The sequence below is a fragment of the Canis aureus genome, chromosome 27 (genome assembly GCF_053574225.1).
Source record: "Canis aureus isolate CA01 chromosome 27, VMU_Caureus_v.1.0, whole genome shotgun sequence".
NCBI lineage: Eukaryota > Metazoa > Chordata > Mammalia > Carnivora > Canidae > Canis > Canis aureus.
The window spans coordinates 15,396,657-15,420,826 of NC_135637.1; the positions used below are offsets into that span (position 1 = coordinate 15,396,657).

Here is a 24,170-nt window from a genome sequence, read left to right on the forward strand (position 1 = left end):
AATTGGTTGATGTGAGGAAATACTATCCCACACTTGGTGTCGGAAATATGAGTCAACACAGTGCACCAACTCTTGATGTTACTGGATTTTATTTTTTATTCTAGCCACTCAGATGAATGACTGACCTCTTCTCTTGAGCCCTCTGATACCCTTACCCTGCCCTATAGCCAGAATGAAATTAAAATATGCACCTGTAATCATGTCACTTCCTTATAAAAAGCCCCCAATCACTCTGTGTTGCCTTTATGGTAAAGTACAGAACCCCAAGGAGCCCCTGACTTCAGCCTCCTACCAATTCAGCTTTTATAACTTTCTTCATGCTTACTTTACTCCATCCTATTTAGATTCCTTTAAATTCTCTCTCTCTTTTTTTTTAAATTTATGATAGGCACACAGTGAGAGAGAGAGAGAGAGGCAGAGACATAGGCAGAGGGAAAAGCAGGCTCCATGCACTGGGAGCCCGACATGGGATTCGATCCCGGGTCCCCAGGATCGCGCCCCGGGCCAAAGGCAGGTGCCAAACCGCTGTGCCACCCAGGGATCCTTCCTTTAAATTCTTTGAGCATGCTTTGCTCTGGCTTGTAACTCATCTTTGAAATGATGTACCGCTGGGTGCCTGGGTGGCTCAGTTGGTTAAGCATCTGCCTTTGGCTCAGGTCATAGTCCCAGGGTCCTGGGGTTGAGTCTCACACTGGGCTCCCTGCTCAATGGGGAATCTGCTTCTCCTCCCCTTACTTGTGCTCTCTCTCTCTCTCTCTCTCTCTAGTTCTGTCTCTCAAATAAATTAATAAAATCTTAAAAAAATGAAATGATGTACCCCTTGCCTGGAATACTCCAAGTCAGTCTTGCTCCTTTTTTCATAATGAACTTCTGAGATCATCTTTCATGGATCATGTCAATAAAGCATCCCTTGAGCAGGAACTAACTGACCTCTCACGTGAGCTTACATCAGGGGGTCACCAAACAATAGCCTTTGTGCCAAATCCTGTCCACCCTCTGCTTTTGTAAATAAAGTTTTATTGGAACACAACTATGCCCATCCACCATATGGTCCTTATGGTTGTTTTTGTGATATAATGGCAGAGTCGAGTAGTTGAGACAGAGATCATGGAAAGACCACACAAAACTTAAAAAATTGATTATCTGGCCCTTTTTTTTTTTTAAGATTTTATTTATTTATTCATGAGAGACACACAGAGAGAGAGACAGAGACACAGGCAGAGGGAGAAGCAGGCTCCATGCCCTGAGCCTGATGTGGGACTCAATCCCGGGACTCCAGGATCATGCCCTGGGCTGAAGGCAGGCACTCAACCACTGAGCCACCCAGGGGTCCCTATCTGGCCCTTTGAAGACAAAGTTTGTCAACCCCTGGGTTGGATCCCCCAGTTTATATGCTCCAGTAGCACCCTGTACTTGAGAAAATGTTATTACACATGATTCTGTTTAATGTTGCAAACAGGGACTTGCCTTGTTCTCTGCTATAACCTTGTCTGACAAGCTTGATAATCATATAATAAGTTTATAGATCAATGAATTAATAAACTACTATGAATTCCTAAAGCAGATGTGGCTAGTTGCCTTTACAAAATCCTTTCTCTTCTGTTTCTGTAGAGATGGACCCCCAATTTTATGTAAATAGCAATGCACCAATTAAAAACCTATATTTCTGAACTTCCCTTGCAGCTAAATATGTTCATATGACTACATTTTGACCATTGGCTGACAAGTGGAAATGTGCATGGTGCCTTGGAAACACTGATGAAGAAAACTGATTCAGCTGCTAAGCATACCTTTTTGTCTTCCCCTGACTCATTTCTGCACTGCAGTCTGGAATATTGATGTAATGGTTGGAGCTCCAGCAGCTGCCTTAAACTATGAGGTAACTCAGAGCCAGAGGAGAAAGATAGAAACGGCTTGCCTCTGCCTTCCTGAAAACTTGGTGCGACTGCCATATTGGGCCAGAGTGTCCACTTCAGGGATTCTTTTATGAGAGAAAGAGTGACGTCTGAAGTATTTAAGCCAGTGTAGTGGGCTTTAAATACCGAACCAATATAAATTGGAATCTTGGGGCCCCTGGGTGGCTCAGTCGATTAAGCATCTGCCTTAGGCTCAGGTCATGATCCCAGAGTCCTGGGATCGAGCCCTGTTGAGTCCCTGCTGAGCAGAAGACTGCTTCTGTCGCTCTGTCCCTCCCCTCGCTTGTTTTCTCTCTCTGTCTCTTGCTCGCTCGCTCTCACTCTCGCTCTCTCTTGCTCTTGCTCACTGTCTCAAATAAATAAATAAAATCTTAAAAAAATAAGTTGGTATCTTATTTCTTTTGATTTATTTCCCTTTCTCTCCCCACCACTTGGATTTCTCTTTTTTCGTAAGACAAATCTAAACATGTCCTTCCTTTTGTGATAATTTTTCCAGACTTTCATCTTGGTCTGACGCTGCATTTGAGCGCTGATGTTGCAATGCACCTCTGTCTGATAAACCGCCTGCGGGTCACCTTTATTTTCTTAATCTTGCTCAAGCGTCCAGCTTTTGACACCTGGCCGCTACCTTTCTTCCAGAACACTCAGAGCTTGGAGAAAGGAGCATTGCTAATGTCTTTGAGATAGGAACCACCCCCCCTTTCACCTTTAGTTGTTCACTTACGAGAGAGAAACTTACTAGCCTCTACTAAGTGCCAGGCATTATGCCAAGCACAGCCCTCAAGTGGTTTCCATTCTAATATGCCAGATGGACAGCAGCCACTTCTTTTGCTTAAAACAAAACAAAACCCTATTTACCCATCTGTCATCTCAATCCCCAATTTTCTATCTATCTATACATCTGTCTACCTGTCAAGACATTGTATATACTATGAAGGAGGTTTCAAAATAGAAATATGTTTGTAACAAAAAGCATAAAAGACAAGATGATTTAAGGCCGTAGGTTGGCAAACTGGTTACCGCAAGCTAAATCCAATCCAACACCTGTTTTTGTAAGGCTCCAGAATGAAGAATGTTTTTTACCTTCTTCAGTGGTTGAAAATAAAAACTAAAACCAAAGCAAAGGGAGATTAGTATTTGGTGACACATGAAATGTACATGAAACTCAAATTTTAGTGTCATTAATAAAGTTTTATTGGAACACAGTCATGGCCATTCATTTATGTATCGTTTATGGCTGCTTTTCCATTAAAACTGCACAGTTGAGTAGCTGTGACAGAGACCAAAGGGCCCCCAAAGCCTAAAATATTTACTGTCTGGCCCTTTACAGGAAAATTCTGCTGGTACCTAATTTGATGGAATCCTTCTCCACCCCAACCCCAAATAAAATGGGGAAACAGTCACACGGTTTGACAGAGTTTGGCACACTAAGAATGCCTAATTGTTTTTTATTAGGGACTTTCATAGTGAGTAGTGTTTCCCTCATCCTTTCTTTTTTTTTTTTTAAGATTTTATTTATTTATTCATGACACACACACACACACACAGAGGCAGAGACACAGACAGAGGAAGAAGCAGGCTCCATGCAGGGAGCCGGACATGGGACTCGATCCCGGGACTCCAGTATCATGCCCTGGGCAGAAGCCAGCGCTAAACCGCTGAGGCACCCAGGCTGCCCCCCGACCCTCCTCATTCTTTCATTTTCCACTTCCAGCTTAGAATTTACTAAGAAATAATTCCATGAGGTCATCATTCCTAGAACCTTCACCTGGAAAAATTTGAAGGAACCCCTCCCCTTGCCCCCTCAGGGTGAGATATAATTCTCTCACTGGGAAGGAGAAATGGCCCCAGGGAAGGATTGTCACTCAAGAACTCACCTGATTCCCAATCCTCTTTTTTGAATGACTCAGGTAGTTCAAACAAATCTTTGGTTTCGCCAAGGTCGATGAGTTCAGCAATGATGGGAACACCTAATTGTTCAGCTCTAGGAATGGGGACATGGGCGAAGCCCAGGCACTTGATCAGCCCAAGCTGCACATGCTCCTAGGGTGGCCTCGGAGGACAAGTGTTGCAAGCACACCAGGTATTTGCAAAGTCAAAGTCCCTGATCATAGCGTTGTTCCAAAGGAACTCGGTGTTTTTCACTGTAATTGAAGTTGATTTGTTTTATATTTACCCTCTAAGGTCAGGGAAACTTGGATCTAACATCAATCCATCTGCTCTTCCTCTAAGTGTTTCTGATCCCTCCTCCACTACGTAAATGGTCCATGCTTTCTCCATCCTCGTCTTATTCTGATTTTGTTCCTATCATCGGGCCAACTAGGAGAAAGCCTGTAGGCAGAAGAAGCTCTTGATCATTGGGTCTACACCTAAGTGAGGTCAGCCAATTTCTTTGACTTTGATGACCTTCAATATTGTTGCCATTATTTTGGTAACGTTGTGTACTAACAGAACCTAGCATTTTTCTTTAAAAAAAAAAAAAAGGAAAAACTTTTTTGCCTTTTTTGCTTCAAATTTGCTAAAATCAATGAATGGTCTGTGCCCATTTCAACTAATTAATTTTCTTGGAACAATAAGTGCAAATGTTAAAGAAGAGAGAGCAGGGAAGGGGATATACTTCAAGAGGATGATGGAGTTAGAAGCGTTTTAATATTTGTTGAAATGGTAGTTCTGGCCTCAGGGTTAAAAAATTATGCAACATATGAATTCATTCTCTGTATTACAAAATTTACATGATACCAAAGAATATTGAGTAAGGTGTGCAGAGCTCTCCCATTCAATTCCTGTCCTCACCTGGGTCCTGAAGGTAACAACACCAGCAGGTGGGTGTTTATCTTGAGCACCTGTTTTTGTGGTGGGTTTTTCCCCCATGGATTGCTTCTTCTTTTTGGCCATGATAAACAACAACACAGTGGACATATTTGTAAATATGCAAGTAGTTTTACAGGATGAAGTCCTGGAGGGGGAAATGCTGGTCAACAAAATATGTGTTTTACATTTTAATAGAGAACTGCCAGTTTGCTTTCCAAAAAAGCATTCCTATTTTAGACACCCAGCAGGAGTTTATGAAAGCAGTGGTTTCCCTGCATTTTCACCAATATTGGATTATTAATTTAAAAAAAGTGTCCCTCAGGCAAGAAGGATAGCTCATTATTACTTCTTTTAGAGTGAAGTTTATTGAAATATAATTAATATATAATGTAATTTATCTTTTAAAGGATATAGTTTGATGAATTTGATATGTATCCATCACTGGAATCAAGAAATAGGACATTTTCATCACCCAAAAATGTTCCCTTGTGTCCCTTTGTAGACAGATTCCCTTCTTTCACCTCCAGCCCCTGGGAACCATGGATCTGTTTTCTATTTGTTTAGATTTAACTTTTCCAGGATGTCATATAAATGGAAATTATATTACATAATATTTGGTGTCTGGCCTCTTTCAGAATGAATGAATAGAATCTGTAGAATGAATGCTCTTGAGATTCAGCCATGCTTCTGTACATGCTCATGACCTGTTCCTTTTATATTGCTGTGTAGTATTCCATGACACAGATGTACCACAGTCTGTTTATTCATCCATCAGTTGATGGACATTTGGATCATTTCTATAGTTTGGGCTGCTGTAAAGAATTATGAGGGACATCTGGGTGGCTCAGTGGTTGAGCGTCTGCCTTTGGCTCAGGTCATGATCTTGGGGTCCTGGGATCGAGTCCCATGTTGGGCTCTCTGTGGGGAATCTGCTTCTGCCTCTGCCTCTCTCTCTGTGTCTCTCATGAATAAATAAATAAAATCTTAAAAAATAATTATGATATAAATATTTGTTTTCAGGTCTTTGTGTGAACATGTTTTCGTTTCTCTTGGGTAAAGACCTCACAAAGGAACTTGTGGGTTTCATTGTTGGCATATGGTTAGCTTTATAATAAATAGTAAACTGTTTTTAAAGTGGTCATAGCATTTTGCATCCCCATGGTATTAGTCTGCTGGGGCCACCATAACAAAGTACTGCAGACTGCGGCGGCTTAAGCAACAGAAATTTGTCTCAACCATAGGAGACTCTTAATCATAGGAGACAAATGGGGGGGTGTAAAGGAGGGGAGGTGGAGGGCCAGGGTAACTGGGTGATGGGCATTGATGAGGGCATGTGATGTAAAGAGCAGTGGGTGTTATATAAGACTGACAAACCACTGACCTCTACCTCTGAAACCAATCATTCATCATGTTACTTAATTGAATTTAAATACAATTAAAAAATAAAAATGATTTAAAAATAAAGAAATTTGTTGTCTCACAGTTCGGGGGAATAAGAAGTCCAACATCAAGGTGTTGGCAGGGTTGGTTTCTTCTGTGGTTTCTCTCCATGGCTTGTCAATGGCTGTCTTCTCCCTGTGGCTTTATGTGATATTCCCTTGGGTGTGTGTCTATGTCCAAATTTCTTCTTTTTACAAGGACACCAGTCATCACAGTCTACCTCCAATGACCTCACTTCAACTCAACCACCTCTTTAAAGAACTCTCCAAGTACAGTCACATTCAGACTTGCTGGGAGTTAGAACTTGAACACTTGATGTGTGTGTGTGTGTGTGTGGGGGGGTACAGCTCAGCCTGTAATACCTGTCATCAGGATGTGAGGATTTCAATTACTTCACATCCTCACCAATACTTGGTGTCATCAGTCTTTGTAACCTTTGTCATTCTGATGGTGTGTAGACCTCATTGTTGTTCCAAGGTGCCCATTTGTTTTTTCAAAAAGAAAAAACAAATGGGCAAAGAAACACACTGGCATAAGTTAGTTTGATCCTGTTACTGAGAAGGACAGGTCATCATTGTATCCCCATAGTGACGAATCAATGTGCCAGACTACGCCATTGTTTAGAGTCCAAGAGCGTGTGGCTAGTTCAGTGCAAAACTTTTGCCACTCCTTGAGAAATGGCCTTTGTCTGGCAGATGTAAAATCTTTACAACATTCTTGGAATCAAGGAGGAATTGGGAAAGCTCTTGAAGTTAGATGCAGTCAATACTGCCAGAGGCTGATGGTTTCAGCTCTCTCAAGATAACACTAAAGAGGCCATACTGGAAGATTCTAGAAAAATGGAATCAAATAAAATGGGGGAAAGATTGATGACCTGTGTGGGAGCTGCTTTGTGTGGGTGGGTAGGGGGCCAGGGTAACTCACAACTTATTGGATTGGTTATGATCAAGGTTGCTTAACCTGACACACATCACTCAAGATAAAATTGAGCATTATCCTTGGACACTGGGCTTCAACCAAGCAGAATGAACTGATAAGTGACATGTTTATTAATAATTACCCTTCCAAGTGGTGGAGGACATATAGATACAGATATAATTATCTATCTATCTATCTATCTATCTATCTATCTATCTATCTATCTATCTAATTCTAGGGGTAAAACAATGTTCTTCTCTGTGTGGATGCTTCCAGTTCAGAGTCAATGCACAAAAATTCTCATCCACTCCATCATCTTCCTGTTTCTCCCCTGCCTCCACCCCCAGACTCAAGCCCACAAAAGCGACTCTGAAAGATGTAGAGTGATATTACGATTGATTGGCCTGCCACTGATGGTGCGTACGTGTTTTGTCGTTACTGGGGAGGCTGAAAGGGGGCCGAGTAATAGAATGATTTGGCCTATAAGACAGCTCCTCCTTGATGAACAATCAGACACAAATGTCAATAACAATTAGATTGTCTGTAAGCTACAGTCACTTAGGGCTCCCGGAGGCTGTCCACAGGGTCTGGATTGAAACCCTCAGCCTTGTGAACTCCAAATCAGGTTTGGCATCGGGAATGAAAAGCCATCAGCAGTAATAGTATTAGGAGGCTGTTGGTCGAAGAAGTGCAAAGGGCTCTGAACCGTGCTTGGGCTTTCGTGGGTCGCAAGGGCAGTGAATGACTGCATGGAAGGAGACGATGGGAGGGGAAGCCATATAGGAGCTGGCGGCACGAGGAGCACATGGGGACAGGCGAGGAGTGATACTGCTTACAAGCAGGGATCTAGGGTAACAGAGTCCTGGGTTTGAGTCCTTGCTCTGCCACTTGTTAAGTTGTGTGAACTTGGGCAAATGCTGTCAGTGTCTGAGTTTATCTCAAAATAGGGATGTATTGGACTTAAAAGGAAGTGGTGTTATCTTATGGAATTGTGTGCTAAGTAATCATTGTAATGAATTATTATTGGCAAAGCAGCAGGTGGTCGATAAAGTTAGCCTCTGCGTGTGTGGCGTGGGGCTGCTTTATGTGCCCAGAGCTCACTGGGTCTCCACCATGGCCCATTCTGAAGTGGAGCAGATGTAATCATGAATGTCAAGCACTTAACTCAGTGCCTGGCATTTAATAAATCATGATTATCTTTACAAAGCATCTCCCTAGGGTGGTGCAGGGGATATGGGGAAAAGTGAAAAGCAGAAAGTGATATTGCCCAGAATATTAAAAACTCAGGTTTTCTCCTCCCTGTCTTTTTGAAGGCTCTGTCTTTTGGGGAGAGAGAAATGGAGTAGCATGGAAAGGAAAGTTGTACAGCAAAGAGAGCATCCTTAGCTGACCCAGGTAAAGAGTTTGGCCTTGAATGATCTTAATTTCAATAGCAAATCTGCTTATTTCTTTCAGCTCCCCCAAGCTCCTTCCTTGGCCTGTCTTTTCCACTGTGTTCCCTCATTCTTTCCCAATTTCATCGACACCGTCTACACTGACTGCTGACCATCCCATCAACAAAGAATGTGGATTCTGAGGTTGGACAGACTTTGGTTCAAATTCTGGCTGCTGTACTGATTGTTATTTATGTGATGTGGGACATGTGTCTTGGTATAGCTAAGTCTCAATTTTCTCATCTGTAAAACGGGAGGACATTGTGTGTTTTTCATTGGGTCGTTGTGCCTCCATGGGCTCATGTTGGCTATTGCTGCAAAACAAACAGCCTGAATCTTAGAGGCTTAAAACTTTGAGTCACACTTATTTTGCTCATAATCTGGAACTTGGGTAGAGCTCAATGAAGACAACCAGTATGTCCTACTTGGGGACAGCTGCAGGAGCCATCCAGCTGGAAGGCTGTGTGCTGTAATCAGCTGGAGGCTTGCCTGCTCATGTCGGCTGAATGGTGAGGTCTCAATGGGGTCAGATGGCCAGGACAACCACATGTGTTTTCTCCATGTGGCTACTTGGCTTCCTGACAAGATGGAGGCGAGGCTCCCAGGATGGGCATGGAGAGAGAGAAAGCCAGGTGGAAGAAATATTTATTGCCTTTTATGAGCTCACCTGGAGGTCACAGAAGGTCACTTCTGCTGCTTTCTGCTCATCGAGGAAGTCATAAAATTCTGGCCAGTTTCAAGGAGAGCTGAAAGACTTCACTGGTTGATGGGGAAGTAGCAATGTTCTAGAAGGGCGTATGGGACTGGTGATATGCTGTGGCTGCTTTTTGGAAAATCCAACATGACAGTTAATATACACATAGCTCTTTGAATTGTAGTTGGCATACAGGAAGTTGATGTTAATCTGAAGTTTAGGTTCTTTCTGCAACAAGATGATCCCAGTATCCCAGAGGGCAGAGATTGTATGATTCTCAGTTACTCTGCACTGTGCAATACCCAGAGGGGATAGTTGGTAAGTGTTTGTTAAATGATTAACAAGCAATTTTTTAAAAAGTTTTTATTTACTTGAGAGAGAGAGAGAGAGAGACAGACAGACAGACAGAAGCAGATTGCACACTGAGCAGAAAGCCCAATGCCAGGCTCGATCTCAGGACCCTGAGATCATGCCCTGAACTGCAATCAAGAGTCAGATGCTTCACTGACTGAGCTCCCCAGGCACCCTTACAAGTGATTTTTAATACTTCAACACAATGGCTCTCAAAACTGGCTGCTGATCAAAATCACTGAGGAAATATTTTTGATAAAAACATATCCCTTGGTTCTACTGTTGACCTACTGAATCAGAATCTCCAAGGCTGGGGTCTGGGAACAAGCGCTTTCTATCACCTCTTTCAATGGTTCAGATGGAGTCAAGGTGAGGACTGGTGTTTGCAAACCATGGGTTTTACCCAGGAGAATTTAAGATCCTGAGGATGAAAGAGTTGGCTCATTTTATAGATGGACAAACCAAGTCTCCATGGATGAAAAGACTTGCCCAAAGGCATATAGTGAATCAGAGTACTTTCTGAGAAGCTGTAGTGCAAGAACTCCAGGCTCTGTGGTTGGCGGGTGAGGGCAGTATTTTTGGGTCAGGGGTTTGGTGGTGGAGGGGAGGAAGCTTTGGGGGTTCTCTCAGTTGGCAATTCTCAAAGTTGATTTATTCATTTCTTTCTCTCCCTTTTATTCTTTTTTTTTTTTTAAAGACTGTATTTATTTATTCATGAGAGACACACAGAGAGGGGCAGAGACTTAGGCAGAGGGAGAAGCAGGCTCCCTCCGGGGAGCCTGATGCAGGACTTCATCCCAGGACCCAGGATCATGACCTGAGCTGAAGGCAGATGCTGAACCACTGAGCCACCCAGGTGCCCCTCTCTTTTATTCTTCTGCTGCATTTGAGTAACATCTACAGTTAATTCAACTCCTATTTCTTCTTTAAATGGACTCACTTTTTTCCCATAAATAAATTGAACCCCCTCTGAAGTAGTAAGAGCCACAGAACCAGGGGCCTGTTGCTTAATCCCGTGCTTGTTCTTACACGTATAGAAATGAGCATGTAACTACTTAAATCAAGAAAAGATGTGACCGTGTAGCACCTAAAGTCATCTCACGTACAGTGTCTCCAGCGGGATTGGCCACATCATCGGTTGGGCCTAGTGCAAAATGTAACATGAAATGCTCAAAACCAATATGCAGGTCCCCTCCTTCAAAAATCACTTAGTATTTCAAGATAGTGATAGCATAGCATTAAACCAAGCGCTGTGCCCTTCTCAGTGGAGGGCCATTGCACGCCCATGAAGCCAGCCCTGGTCCAGGTTTGGGAAGCACTGTTTTAAAAATGACCAATTGGCCATCTCAGCCCAGGTTCCTGGAGCAAAGGACACTGGGCATCTGCCAACCACCTACGTTTGAGGGGCACCAGGAGTCAAAAGGCTGATGGTGAGAGGTGGGGTTGTCATGCAGCTAAAAGAATGCCTGATCAGGACACCTGGGTGGCTCAATGGTTGAGCATCTGCCTTCAGCTCAGGTCATGATCCTGGGGTCCTGGAATCGAGGCCCGCATTAGGCTCCCCATAGGGAGACTACTTCTCCCTCTGCCTGTCTCTGCCTCTCTCTCTGTGTTTCTCATGAATAATAATAAAAACATTTTACAACATTAAAAAATTAAAAGAACACCTGGTCAAGTTACACCTCTAGCCTGGCAGGAATCCTGAGCCTGGTAAAGCCGGGAGACATGTTCCAGAGATCGCTTTCTTAGAGGGACCAGGAGACATAGAAGAGGGATGTGCTCCAAAGTGGAACTCTGAGTAGCAGGTTTGTCTGTTTGTTTGGTAATGAGGTCTGTGTGGAAACACTCACGTGTGGGGATAAATATTTTCCTTTCATTGTCATGGAGGAGGGGGGGTCGAGGAGCTAGAGGAACACAATGAGCTGGAAGAGGCAGGAGGAGGGAAAAGCAGTGGATACTCTCAACAACAAAAAAAATGTTTAAAAAAGGGAAAAAATGTTCATGTGGATTTATAGAACCCTCGAAATAGTTTAAACAGCTCTTCTGGCTTGGCTGTTGCCGTGTTACCTTTCGGTGCTTGCCAATATCCGTGAAAAACCCAGGATCCTGGCTTCGTGAATCAAAAAACTGGGCGTGGGGTATGGACTGCTTAGTGCAAAGTATCTGGGGACCCCGAATGTTCTTTGGATTTTGTGTTATAGGACATCGGCAAGAATTTTAGAGGTGTTGCTATTTCACACTCATTTTAAAATAGAGTCAGCTGAGCCCAGAGCACCAAGCTACCCCTTGCGGGGCCAGATCTCCCTTGGAAAAGCCACGAGGTCGGCAACAATCCTTTCTGCTGCTTGGAGGGAAACCAGTTTTCAATTCACCATGGAGATCCCGTAGGAAAATCACGTTTTGTTGTAACGGATACTAGCTCTTACCAAAACCTTTGTCTCGAGTCTCTTTTCTCTTGCTCTCTAAGACCTGAGCCGAAACATGTAAATATGTGAAAAACGGTTGTTTAATGGAGATTCAAGCTCTACAGCTCAGTGGGAAGGGAGGGGGACATTTCTATCCAGGGTGCCATCTATCCTGTGCCATGGATGGGACAGTCATGGTGTCCTGGCACCGCCCCAGGGGTTTGGGGAGATTATTTAATTCCATTCTGAATCGAAGGAGATATGTTATTTCCCCTTACAGAGGTTCTGGTGGATAGAGTGACTTCCCAGATTACGCAGCCTGCAGGTGCTCACGTCGAGGTTTGAATTCGTGCTGGTCTGACTCTTGGGCCCCATAACAAAGCAGGGCACCGTCCGTTCCCTAGCCACGACACACTGCTCTCATTCACGAACTCATTCCTGAAACAAACGTTTCTTGAGCACCTGTTACGTGCCAGCCACTGTCTTGGGCACTGTTGATACAAGGGTGAGCAGAGCCAACCATAGTTCTGTCTTTCGTTCCTTCACAGACCACCTTCCCTTCGCTCTTCTTCTGCCCTCTGCACGTTTCTGCCAAGTTCACTCAGATTTGTTTTTCTCTCCCTTCTTGGTAACAGCTAGGCACTGGATTTTAGTTGTGTGCCGACTTGTCCCTCTTCTCCATCAGATGAGGAACCCCAGAACAAGGCCCTGTACCCCAGCCCAGCCCAGGACCTACGTCGTGAACAGCTGGTGTTTTGCTCTGCTCAGCACCTCTTCATCTGGAAACATTTCCCTGCCCAGCCCCAAATATGGGACTCTGGTGGGAGCAGCTAATCCCAGTGTCCCACCCCTGGCCACAGTGATTGGTCAAGGCATGAGCACGTGACTCACGTTTGGACAATCACATTGCTTTCCTGGGAGTTTTGGACTGGGGCTGGTAGGGAATAAGCAGCTTCCTTTTTTTTTTTTTTTTTAAGATTTTATTTATTTATTCATGAGAGACACACAGAGAGAGGCAGAGACACAGGCAGAGGGAGAAGCAGGCTCCCTGCTGGCAGCCCAATGTGGGACTCGATCCTGGGACCCCAGGATCACGACCTGAGCCAAAGGCAGATGCTCAACTGCTGAGCCACCCAGTCATCCCTACAATTCCAGCTTCCTGGTGGGATCTGGCCTTGAAAGAGCGAGGAGACAGAGGGTTGCCAGATCTCAGTCCTTGACTCCTGGCATCCCCTACATCCAGTTTCACACCTGCCCCTTCTGTGGTGTGATGGAATTACTGTCACTTTACATCCATCACCCCTTTGATTAATTTTAGTTTGAGATTACGTCACTTAGCCCCAAGAGCCCTGACTAACACAGCCTGTCACAACCAACACACGGTAAAGAACTGGAGTGGAGTGCTAAAGCCACTTGTATCAGCAAGGTGTCAGGCCACAGCCCTGAGTGGGTGAGTGTGCACGGGTGCCAGGAGTGGGTAGGGGTTTGGGGTGGCGGTACCCCCATTGGTGGCACGGCTAGAGCACTGAATAGTGAAAGTCTGGGCTTTTAGAGACAAAAGATCTTGCATTCAAATCCCAGCTCTTGTCCCAATATTTGTGGTATTGGGAAAGTCATCTAACCTCTCTGAGCAGTCATTCCTATCAGATAGGAATGGCAAGAGCACTGAAAGATGGTATGGGACCAAGCCAAAGTTCCCACAGTGAAAGAGTGTCTCAAAGATCCCTGCCCTATATACCTTGTGCTAGTGACTTGCCTCGATCACCTTTCAGGTAACATTCATTCGGCAACACTGATCCCAAGTATTCTCCACTTGTGAGGCCCTGGGGATATAGAGCTGAATAAAATGGACGTCATCTCTGTTCTTTTGGAGCTTACAATCTAGTGGCTGGACCCCTAAATGAGCAATTACAAAACTGCCCTAAGACAGAAGATGCTCAGGGTGCTGTGGGGCATTTGTGGGAGAAACCTGGTCTAGCACCAATAGTTCTAGGAAGGATTCCAAGGGAAAAGTGAGGTATAGGTGGAAGCATGGACAAGGTGTACAGATCGGCCAAGTAAAAAGGGAATTGAGGTGAAGAGGTGCTCCTGGTAGGGAGGCCAACGTAGGCAGAGGCTTGAGAGCAAGATGAGCTAGGGCTCCTTTTAAGAGAGGGGCAAGGATTGAGCATGGCTCTGGCACCCAGCAGGAATGATCGGAGATGAGAAAAATACGGAGGGAAGGTTATGCTGAGTCTGGAGTCTCCTGCTAAGATGAAGAAGGACTTCATCTTCAGGACTGCGGGGCCCCTTTGAAAAGTTTACACAAGACAATTGCAGGGACTATAGTTCTTGGGGATCCCAAGCTCCCATTTTCCAGATGGAAAAACTGAGCTCCTGAGCAGGAAAGTGACTTGCCTGATGCCACAAAGCCGGTGGGGCTGGACCCAGAGCCTGGTTCTCTGGATCTCAAACCAGTGTTTTCTTTCTGTCCCTGGAGTGTTCCACTCCAAACCCCCACCTGGGCCAAATCCGGCCCTCGCAGCTCTTCTGAGCCCGGGAAAGCTCCGATTCCTCACGTACACACAGCCACACTGTCTCAGGAAGCTTGCAATAAATTTTTTTTTTCAGGCAACGCCTTGCTCCCATCCCTGCAAAACAATGTATTTATTATTGCTAAGCCTTTTCCATCTTGGAGGAGAAAATGCATACCACATGACTCCCCAAAGCCGAGCGGTCCCGGTTTACAAATACAGTACGTTAATAGCTTTGTAAACATTTATTCAGGATGACAGCTGAGGGAAACATGTGGCATTAATTAGAAAGCTCAGCAACGCGGCCTATTAAGAGGGAGGTTAAATCTGAATTAGTTGGCTTTGCTGAAACAAGAGGCTCTGGGGAGCAAAACCTTGCTCTAATATGTTCTGACTCTGTTGACGTGGGGTGTGTTGGGGCGCACGGGGGGCTCGGTTCTTAGGGAGGAAGCCTGGGTCTTGGCAGGATGGTCGCTGAGTCATTGGGCTGCAAAACTGTCAGGGTTGGCCTCCGCTAGGGTCTGTCCCCTGGGTGCTGCGACTTGTCATGGTGTCAGATGGTGGGAGCGTCCAGCCACGGGGCGCCAAGAGCTTGCAGGCCATCAGGGGAGCGGGATGTGCTTCCCCAGGACACTGGCTTTGGGGATGGCTCTCTGGGCTGGGAGTTGCCTCTTTCTCTGGTATCGTACTGTCTGTCCTCTGTGCTCACCCAGCATGGTTCTTCCATCACGACATGCCGAGTTGTCTCTGCTTTGTGGTACCTGGGAGGCTCTCCCGTAGACTGGATGCTCAGGGCACCCAGAAGCCCGCCCTGCTCCCCGCTCTCTGCAGGTCTGGGAGGACTTGACTGAAAGCAGATGCCCGGCGAGCTATTTCTTCTCCCCCTACTGCTCCCGAAAGCCTGCAAATGTGGATGGTTGAGGTTACCCCTGAGGTCACACATCTACCTGCAGAAACATCCCTGCAGTGGTGAAAGGAGGTGACACTTGTCACATGACTCTGAACTTAGGTCCTGTACTTAAAACACATCCCCCGTCAAGAGCTCCATGCGAGCACCCTTGTATTTGTTGTAAGTCCTTTAATTACCTCCTGAATAACATGATGGCATTGCTTTGTTGCTCTCTGGGTGGTATTCAATGTGTTAATTTGTTACACGTAAACATTCAATTGCACCCTGGGTTCCCACGTGCTGCTGTTTTGACCTTTCTGCATCTGAGAATTTTTTCAAGAGCTTCTAAGTGCAGAAGGGACACAGGGTCTCCTGTGGGATCTGAGAACCTGGCTGGTGCCCTGTGAACATATGTTGAGTAGAGACATGAAAGGATGAATGACTTTGTGAAGCCATGTGTCTTCTCTTTCTCTGGGGCTCAGTTCTGTCATCTGTAAAATGGGACGGTGGGCAGGGAAGGAGGACTGGCTGAGTGAGGGCTGAGGACACAGTGAGGTGACCCACAGCACAATATAGAAGTTTGCTTTGCACTCTTTTGGCTCTGCCCTCAGGACCATCTGCCCCTCTCTTTTTCACCTACCTCCCCGGTTGAGCCACAAGCTCATCTTCTCACTGCTCTGGGCCAAGTCTTGCTGGGTGTCTCACTTGAATGGTTGACCCACCAACAGATCTGACCCTCCCTTTGGCACCATCTCCAAACCACCACCTTCTTCCTCTCTTTCCCACTTACCATGAAGGCAATGGGAACTTGGAGACATGTTCTTGCTTAGTGGTTTTCAAACACTGTTTTTTTCCTCTAAGCAAATAAGATCAGTAATACAGTCTCTAAAGCAGACCAACCAGGGGTGGCCCTGGGTGAAGGAGTAGGAAGCCTTCCTCTTCCTCTGTGGATTCTAGAGTATTAAGAGCTGGTTGCAAAGCCCTCAGGTCATTGTGATTCTCATTTAATGGCTAGAGGACCTATGGTCCAGGAGGGTCAGCACATTGCCTGGCTGACAAGTGGTGGGTTTGGGACCAGAACCTGGCTCTTTCTCCATCTTGTCTAAGAGAACAAGGGTTTACGAAAGTCTTGGCAGTAACCTTGATAGGGATCATCGGGGGAAGGTAGCACAGAGGTTAAAGGGGGTGATGACCAGGCACTAGACTCCCTGGATCCCAGTCCTGCTCTTAGCACTTAGGAACTATGTACCAGGCCAAGTTCCCTTGTCTCTCTGTGACTCGGTTTCCTCATTCTGAAAATGGGGATGATAATAGCTACCTCAATGGGTTGTGAGGGTCAAATGAGAGGGGATACATGCAAAATACTTAGCACTAGAGTCCAGCACAGAGCAAGGGCTTAATAAAAATCAGCTGTCATGAACAGGACACAGTTAGGGGGGCTGCCTCCAAGGAGGGAAGGGGATGGTGGAGATCAGACCAATGAGAACGTGAGCTTTGCAGCTTAACACCTGGATTCCAATATCAGCTCTCCACTATCAGCTGTGTGACCTGGGGCAGGTGTCTTAACCTCTCAGAGCCTCCCATCACCTCCTCTGGGACAATAAGAAAATCAACTTCTCAGCGTTCTCATGAGGACTAACAGAAATAAAGCATGCAGAGCCCTTGGCTCAGTGCATGGCACCAAATTTGTCCCCAAATAATGGTGCCTGTTTTTCTCGGTGCTGTGTTTTTATTCTTTCTTGCTGGTGGAGGATGTAGGGCAGAAAAGGGTTCTCTCTCGAGTTCACCTCTGTCTCTCTCAGGGATAATAAGAACTGCTGTCATTATTATGATTATTACCAACTTCTATGTTGCTTGGGCTCAGCCATAACTCTGCCACTTAAAAGCTTAATCTCTTTGAGCATCACTTTTCTTATCTGTAAAGTGGGTTGATGATAGTATCTTCTTGGTGTTGTGAGGATTAATGGATTATATATGAAAAGCACTTAGAAGTAAACTTGCAGGGAGTATGAATACTTACCGCATTATTATTATTACTGTTTATGGTTGAAGAATTCCCCTCACATCATTATTGTTTTTAGTCTTTATTTTATTTATTTTTAAAAAATATTTTGTGGGCAGCCCGGGTGGCTCAGTGGTTTAGCGCCGCCTTCAGCCCAGGGTGTAGTCCCGGAGACGGGGGATGGAGTCCCTCGTTGGGCTCCCTTCATGGAGCCTGCTTCTCCCTCTGCCTGTGTCTCTGCCTCGCTCTCTCTCTGCGTCTCTCATGAATAAATAAATAAAAAAAATCTTAAAAATACTTTGTTTATTTATTCACGAGAGACACAGAGGCAGAGACATAGGCAGAGGGAGAAGCAGGCTCCCTGCTGGAAGCCCGATGCAGGACTCGATCCCAGGACCCTGGGATCATGACCTGAGCCAAAGGCAGATGCTCAACCACTGAGCCACCCAGGTGCCCCTGTTTTTAGTCTTTAGAGCAACATTGTGAAGTCATTAGAGAATGGTAATTTGTACCTTTGGCAAAGGAGGAAACTGAGTCTTATTTTTTTTTTTTTTTTTTTGAAACTGAGTCTTAGATCGAGACACTTGTCCCAGACCATATGGCACTGGGGCTTCGGCTCTGTGGTGTGTCCCATAGAGTATGGAGTCTGAGAGTCTGCGTTTCTCAAAAGCTCACAGATGATGCCCATGAGCTAATGCTGCTGGTCTGCGGACCAGTCTTTTTTTTTTTTTTTTTTATAAATTTACTTTTTATTGGTGTTCAATATGTTATTCAACATATAGAATAACACCCAGTGATCATCCCATCAAGTGCCCCCCTCCGTGCTCGTCACCCAAGCAGACCAGTCTTTAAGCAACAACAGCCCACGTCAATAGAATACAATAGAAATATGTGAGCCCTCAATGCAATTTTAAAACTTCTAGCATCCACATTGAAAAAGTAAAAAGGAACAGGGGACTTGCCATTTCTGCATATTTTGTTTCACCCAAGATAACAAAAATACCATTTTAACTCAATATAAAAACATAAAACCAGTATGAAAAAGGTAAAATATGGCACGCCTGGGTGGCTTTGTGGTTGAGCGTCTGCCTTCCGCTCAGGTCGTGATCCCGGGGTTCTGGGATCGAGTCCCACATTGGGCTCCTAGCAGGGGAGCTCCTCTGCCTGTGTCTCTGCACCTTTCTCTGTGTCTCAAAAAAAAAAAAAAAAGATAAAAGATGTAGAAAAGATGTTTTACATTCTTTTTTAATGTACTAAGGCTTGCAAATCCAGTGTGTGTTTTACACGTAAATAAATCTCACTACAGACCAGCCACATTCCAAGCGTTCAGTCACCACACATGGCTGGTGGCTACCATATTGGATCACGTAGTTCTAGAACACAGGCTGTGGTTTAGGATTGCCTAGTTTGCAATTCCGGCTCTGGCAGTGAAATATGGGTACGTTTCTTAATTTCTCCAAACCTTGGTTTCCTCATCTATAAACTGAGATGAAATCTGAGGTCATGGCACCTGGCCAGATTGTACTTTCTAGAGCCATGAAGCTCCCCAAATCGGAAATGCAGCACAGAACAGAAGACTGGGAACATTTCCAAGACTCTTCCAGCACTTTCTGATAATTTCATTATACACTCGTCCCCTCCTTGGGTCTGGGTAAGAGGGCCCACCTGGATTCTTCTCCCTTGGTTCTTCATTACATGGATCACAAGGGCATTGTGCTTGTGTCCTGGAGTGTGCTGGTGCTCGTTGGCTGGCTGGCTGGACGCAGGTTGAGGCAAGGACAGGGGTGACTGGAGAGGGAGGAGCTGGATAAAAAGGCAGCTTAGCCTCTTCAACACCAACAATTAGTTGCAGGTACACTGAATAACAAAGCCCCAAGTTCTGGTCTGCTCCTGGTTTTTTGGATACATCATAGCAAACATCAGGTAAATGCATGGTGGATGAGTCAATTAATGGAGTCAAGGCCAACCAACTGTTGGAAATTAACAGACTAATGGGCCATAGGGTCTGAAGGGCAGCTCTTATAAACCTGTCCGAGGAAGCAGGCTTTCTTTTTTTCTTTTCTAATGCAGGAAGGAGGAGAAGGCCTTTCTTTATTCTGAGTGTTTTGGCATTTCTGCTTGGCCTGTGGGAGGTACTTCATAATCCAGGGGCTGTGTCCCCAACTCCCCTCCAGCACCCTGTGGAACCCTGCAGATCAGGCTTAAAACTTAGAAGTCCTCATCCTTTCCCCAAAGAAACGAGGATGCCTGTTGGAGCTTTGCTTGTCTACCATGCCACATCTCTGAGGCCTGCCAGGCTCTTGATGCAGCTGGAGCCTCAGAGCAGCACAGGGCTTTGGAAGCATGGAGGCATCTCCTGGAGCTGGATTGGGCTGTGACCCACTGTCACACGCTTCTGTCTGCGGGCTCTGTGGCAGACATGGGGAAGTCGCCTGACATTTTTCTTTTTTTTTTTTTCTTTTTCCCCTCAAAAGTCAAAAGGAAGAAGAGAGAAGAGAGTTTCCTTCCATTTTCTCTACCCAAGTCCCTAAGGAAGGATGTCGCTAGCATGTCACTAGCATGTCACTAGCAAATTCATTTGCTGGCACTCTGCTTTCCCTGCTCTCCAATGCTAAGGAGAAAGGGTCATGCTGAAGGGAACATTTGAAGCCCAGGCTTGGGGGTGGGTAAATGTGTTCATAGGATCTGGACCAGATGCTGGAAGCCTTGACTTCAGTTCCAGTTCCTGTGCTGACCACAGTGTGACCGAGGCCAAAGTCACTCCCCTCCGGGCCATGTCCTCATCTTTAAACTGGGAAAGGTGGAATTTCTCCTACGTGGGAAGACTGGAAAGAACATCAGCAACCAAGTCCATGTCTTTATTAGTATTAGCAAGCCCCCAGGTGTTTGTAGACGGGGCATGCCTCGCCTTCAGTTTTTCTTTCCTCTGTCATTTTGGGAACCTTGATGTTTTCCTTGTAGGCAAAGGAAAAGGCAAACTAATGGCCATGGAAAGGGGTCTTGGTTAAAAGAAGGTAGGGATGTGTGAAGTATTGTTAACCAGGTTCACGGCCAGGTTCATGACTGAATTCATAGGTTCATGGCCAGGTTCATGGCCAAGTTCATGGCCATGTTCTGAGATTGGTCTCTAAGTCCTATGCTTAAAAAAAAATAAAAAAAAGAAATCATTATTGGAGCTGCCAAACCAATATTAAAACCAGTGGCTTATGAAAGGGCCTGGCAGTCAGTGCTGAGAATCTTTTTGCACCTCTTCATTTTGCAGAAAGCAGGAAGCATCTCATCTGGGGCAGGTCTTTCAATAACACCAAAAACAGAAATGGAAAAGATTTTCCCCAGTCACCTGGTCTCTCTCATTTCTTGGAGTCTAAGATGGTTCACTTTGGAAATGGCCCCAGGAGAAGGGAGGATCAGTTTCCAGCTTGCAGGCAGGAGAAGTTGCTCATGTGACCTGAGCCAAGTAATATGACCTTTTCGAAACCCAATGGTGATCAATAAACTGAGCCTGAATGCCTCTGTTTTATGCTTTTTATTTTTTTTAAAAAAGGATGTTGTTTAATTTATTTCTTCTTTTGCTCACGCCGATGAGGGAAACCCAGCACTCTTGAACACTGCTTTTATGAGAGGGAGAATGGATGCATCTCCCTGGAGACCAGATTCCTTAAAAATGCATAAACCATCTGAGAAATTTCAACTCTGGGAGCTTATCTGGAGGATGTCATCAGAGAAGTGCACCCAGGATGAAGGTGGTCAGCCCAGCGTCGTTGCTGGCAGGAGAACACTGGAGACGACCTGAATATCAACAGTAGGAGATTGGTTATGATATTTAGCTGTATCCATGCACTGGAAGATTAATCAGCTGCTAAAAATTATGTCCTCCTCGTTCCCTCTCTCCCTTCTCCTGCCTTCTACACAATGTTTTCTGAGAGCCTACCAGGCCCCAGACACTATATATCTAAGTGGGTTGACGTAGAAAGATGTTTATGACATCTGAAATAATAAGTACATAACTAAATAAGATGAAATACATTAAAAAGCCAGTATCCTGGATGGAGTATATGATCTTATGCTCACGAATGTGCATATATATGTATATATTTATATATATTCATATTTATATTTGTATGGGAGAACATGAGATAAACTGTTTGAAAGGCCAGGCAGCAGAATACCATAGGTCACTTTTCTCTAGATTTTGGGAGTATGGATGAGTTCTTATCTCTCTAGATCTTTTACTTTATCTACATCACCTACATTGCCCATGGTGATTGTTTCGTGTGTCACACAAGGTCAGTGAAGCCCTGAATGATTTGGCCCCGAGTCTCTGCCTCCCCTGCCTTCTTCTCCTATCAACGTTCACCTGGTCTGCTCCACCCCAGATGCAGCATCTCTGTTCTCAAACACATCAGACTTGTTCCCACCCCAGGGCCTTTGCACATGCTATTCACACTGCCTTCACACTCTTTCCCTAGGTCTTTGCTGGTTCCTCCTGGTCATTGTGGTCTTGACTCAAATATCCTTTCCTCAGAGAGGATCCTCCTCCCCTCTTAATTAAAACTGGCTTGCCCTCACACAGTCTCTCACTTTTCTCCATGTTAGTGTCTTCATAGTGTTTATAACTCTGAAATTCTTCCGATTTTTCTCCAGCTTGCTAACTTTTGTCTTTTCCACTTGACTATAAGCTATATGTGCACAGGGACCTTGTGTTCTTGGCTTCCAGCATAGAACCTGGCACGTAACAAGAAATCAATAAATATTTGTTGAATGAACAAATTCTGGACTATGTATTTTCAAAAAAAATATTATTTTTAAAAACTAAAAAACAAACAAACAAACAAAAACCCCAAGCCCTCGTCTTCTCGCTTGCCAGAAACATGCAGGAAACTGGTGACCTTTGGCTGGAGGATTTTCTATACTCTGCCAGTTTCCCGCTTCTGATCCTGTAAGCAACCCCATTTGCGGCCATGTCACAGAGTGTGTGGGGCCTGTGGTCATTGAGGAGTTGGCATCTACCTGCTGGGAATAAGGCAGCTGAGCTCCCAGCCAGGGATTGCACCTCAGTGCTCAGAGAGTGGTTTAGGAGCTTCAGACACCCAAGCTTATTCTTGATCTCTGGCTGACGTGTTGTGTGACAACCGTCAAGTTACTGACCCTCTCTGGCCTGCAGTTTTCCCGTGTGTGTAGTGAGGGGGAGATCCTATCCATTTCCAAACCTATAGGGATGGTGTGCCATCAGTAAGCTAACACCACACCTTCTGTGGTCTTTTTACATCTTTCTTGTTCCCTGTTGGGCATCATTAACTCCATTTAAATGTCTCAGAGCAGGCCAGGATAGTGGGGGAAGGCAAGGAAATAATATTACTTGAGCAAATCCTGTATGAACCCCATGTTACCTTCATGACAACATCTTGAGATATAATTATCCCCATTTTACAGATGAGGTCATTGAGGTAGTGACTTGCTCAGGGGTTCAGAGTGAGCAAGGGGCAAAGAAAGATTTGAGTCTGTGTCTATCACTGTAGCAGCAAGGCATGTGAGCTCCAAAGTAGAAAGACACACGGTTCTTCATGGATGCTCATTTCCTTGTTAATCAAGCCAGGCTGCTCAGCAACCAAGACTGACAAAGCTCTGAACGACCAGCTCGCTCCCTCTGTATCTGTCCGAGTTATTTTTCAAGATGAAAACAAAGGTATAGATTTTGGGACAGAAAGGTGGCAAAAATTCAAGTGTCGCGCAGCCACATCATATTAAATTCCTCCCTGTTTGCTTATTCGCCAGAAGGGGGGAGGGCATGCAGCTTAGTTCCAAGGGCAAAAATAGTTCATGAGGGGCCAACTCTATGGAAACTTCAGCTCTTGGCATGGAGCTGGAGGCCAAGATGTTTAATGGAAGGTCAAGTACTGTTGATCCCAGCAGGTGGAGGGCAGGAAAGTGAGTTCCAGTCTTTAAATTTTTTTTAATAATAAATGTATTTTTTATTGGTGTTCAATTTGCCAACATACAGAAAAACACCCAGTGCTCATCCCGTCAAGTGCCCCCCTCAGTGCCTGTCACCCATTCACCCCCACCTCCCACCCCCTCCCCTTCCACCACCCCTAGTTCGTTTCCCAGAGTTAGGAGTCTTCATGTTCTGTCTCCCTTTCTGATATTTCCTACCCATTTCTTCTCCCTTCCCTTCTATTCCCTTTCACTATTACAGTCTTTAATTTTTAAAAAAAATTTTTTTCTTGAGATGAAATTCATATGTGACCTCTTGGGTCTGGCTTCTTTCACTCAGAATAATGCTTTTTGGGGCTTGCCCATGTCGCAGTAGGTGTCGGCACTACATTCCTTGTCATGGCTTAGTAATATTCCATTGCATGGACAGCCCACATTTAGTTTATACATTCATCTGTTGATCAGCACTGGTTTATTTCCACCCCATGGCTGCTGTGAAGTTTCCTGTTGTGTGCATTTGTGGACAAATATTTATTTGGATACCTATTATCCACTCTTTGGGGTCCATACCTAGAAGTGGAATTGCCAGGTCATACGGCGACTCTCTATTTAACTTTTTGAGGAACTGCCAAACTGTTTTCCTGAGGGACTGTGCCACTTTGCATCCCCACTGGCAGCATACCAGGGTTCAATTTCTCCACATCCTTGTTGATATTTGTTATTTTTTTCTTATTCTCGATTATAAGCATCCCAGTGGGTGTGTGAAGTGGTATCTCATGGTGGTTTTGATTTGCATTTCCATCGTGACTAATGATGTTGAGTGTCTTTGCCTGTGCTTATTGGCCATTTGCATATCTTCTTTGG

General features: G+C 45.0%; 2 long non-coding RNA genes across 6 annotated transcripts in view; both read left to right on the forward strand.

The window, feature by feature from the left end:
- LOC144299909 (uncharacterized) overlaps positions 1-24,170 on the forward strand; it is a 383,693-nt gene that overhangs the window by 93,335 nt on the left and 266,188 nt on the right. The window lies entirely within an intron of this gene.
- LOC144299908 (uncharacterized) overlaps positions 1-24,170 on the forward strand; it is a 132,086-nt gene that overhangs the window by 17,877 nt on the left and 90,039 nt on the right. Inside the window, exon 4 of one of the 5 annotated variants that reach the window (XR_013366549.1) lies at positions 8,399-8,480. The exons of the other annotated variants lie outside the window; for them this stretch is intronic. This is a non-coding gene — a long non-coding RNA (uncharacterized LOC144299908). The remainder of the gene's footprint in view (positions 1-8,398; positions 8,481-24,170) is intronic. 5 annotated transcript variants of the gene reach the window in all.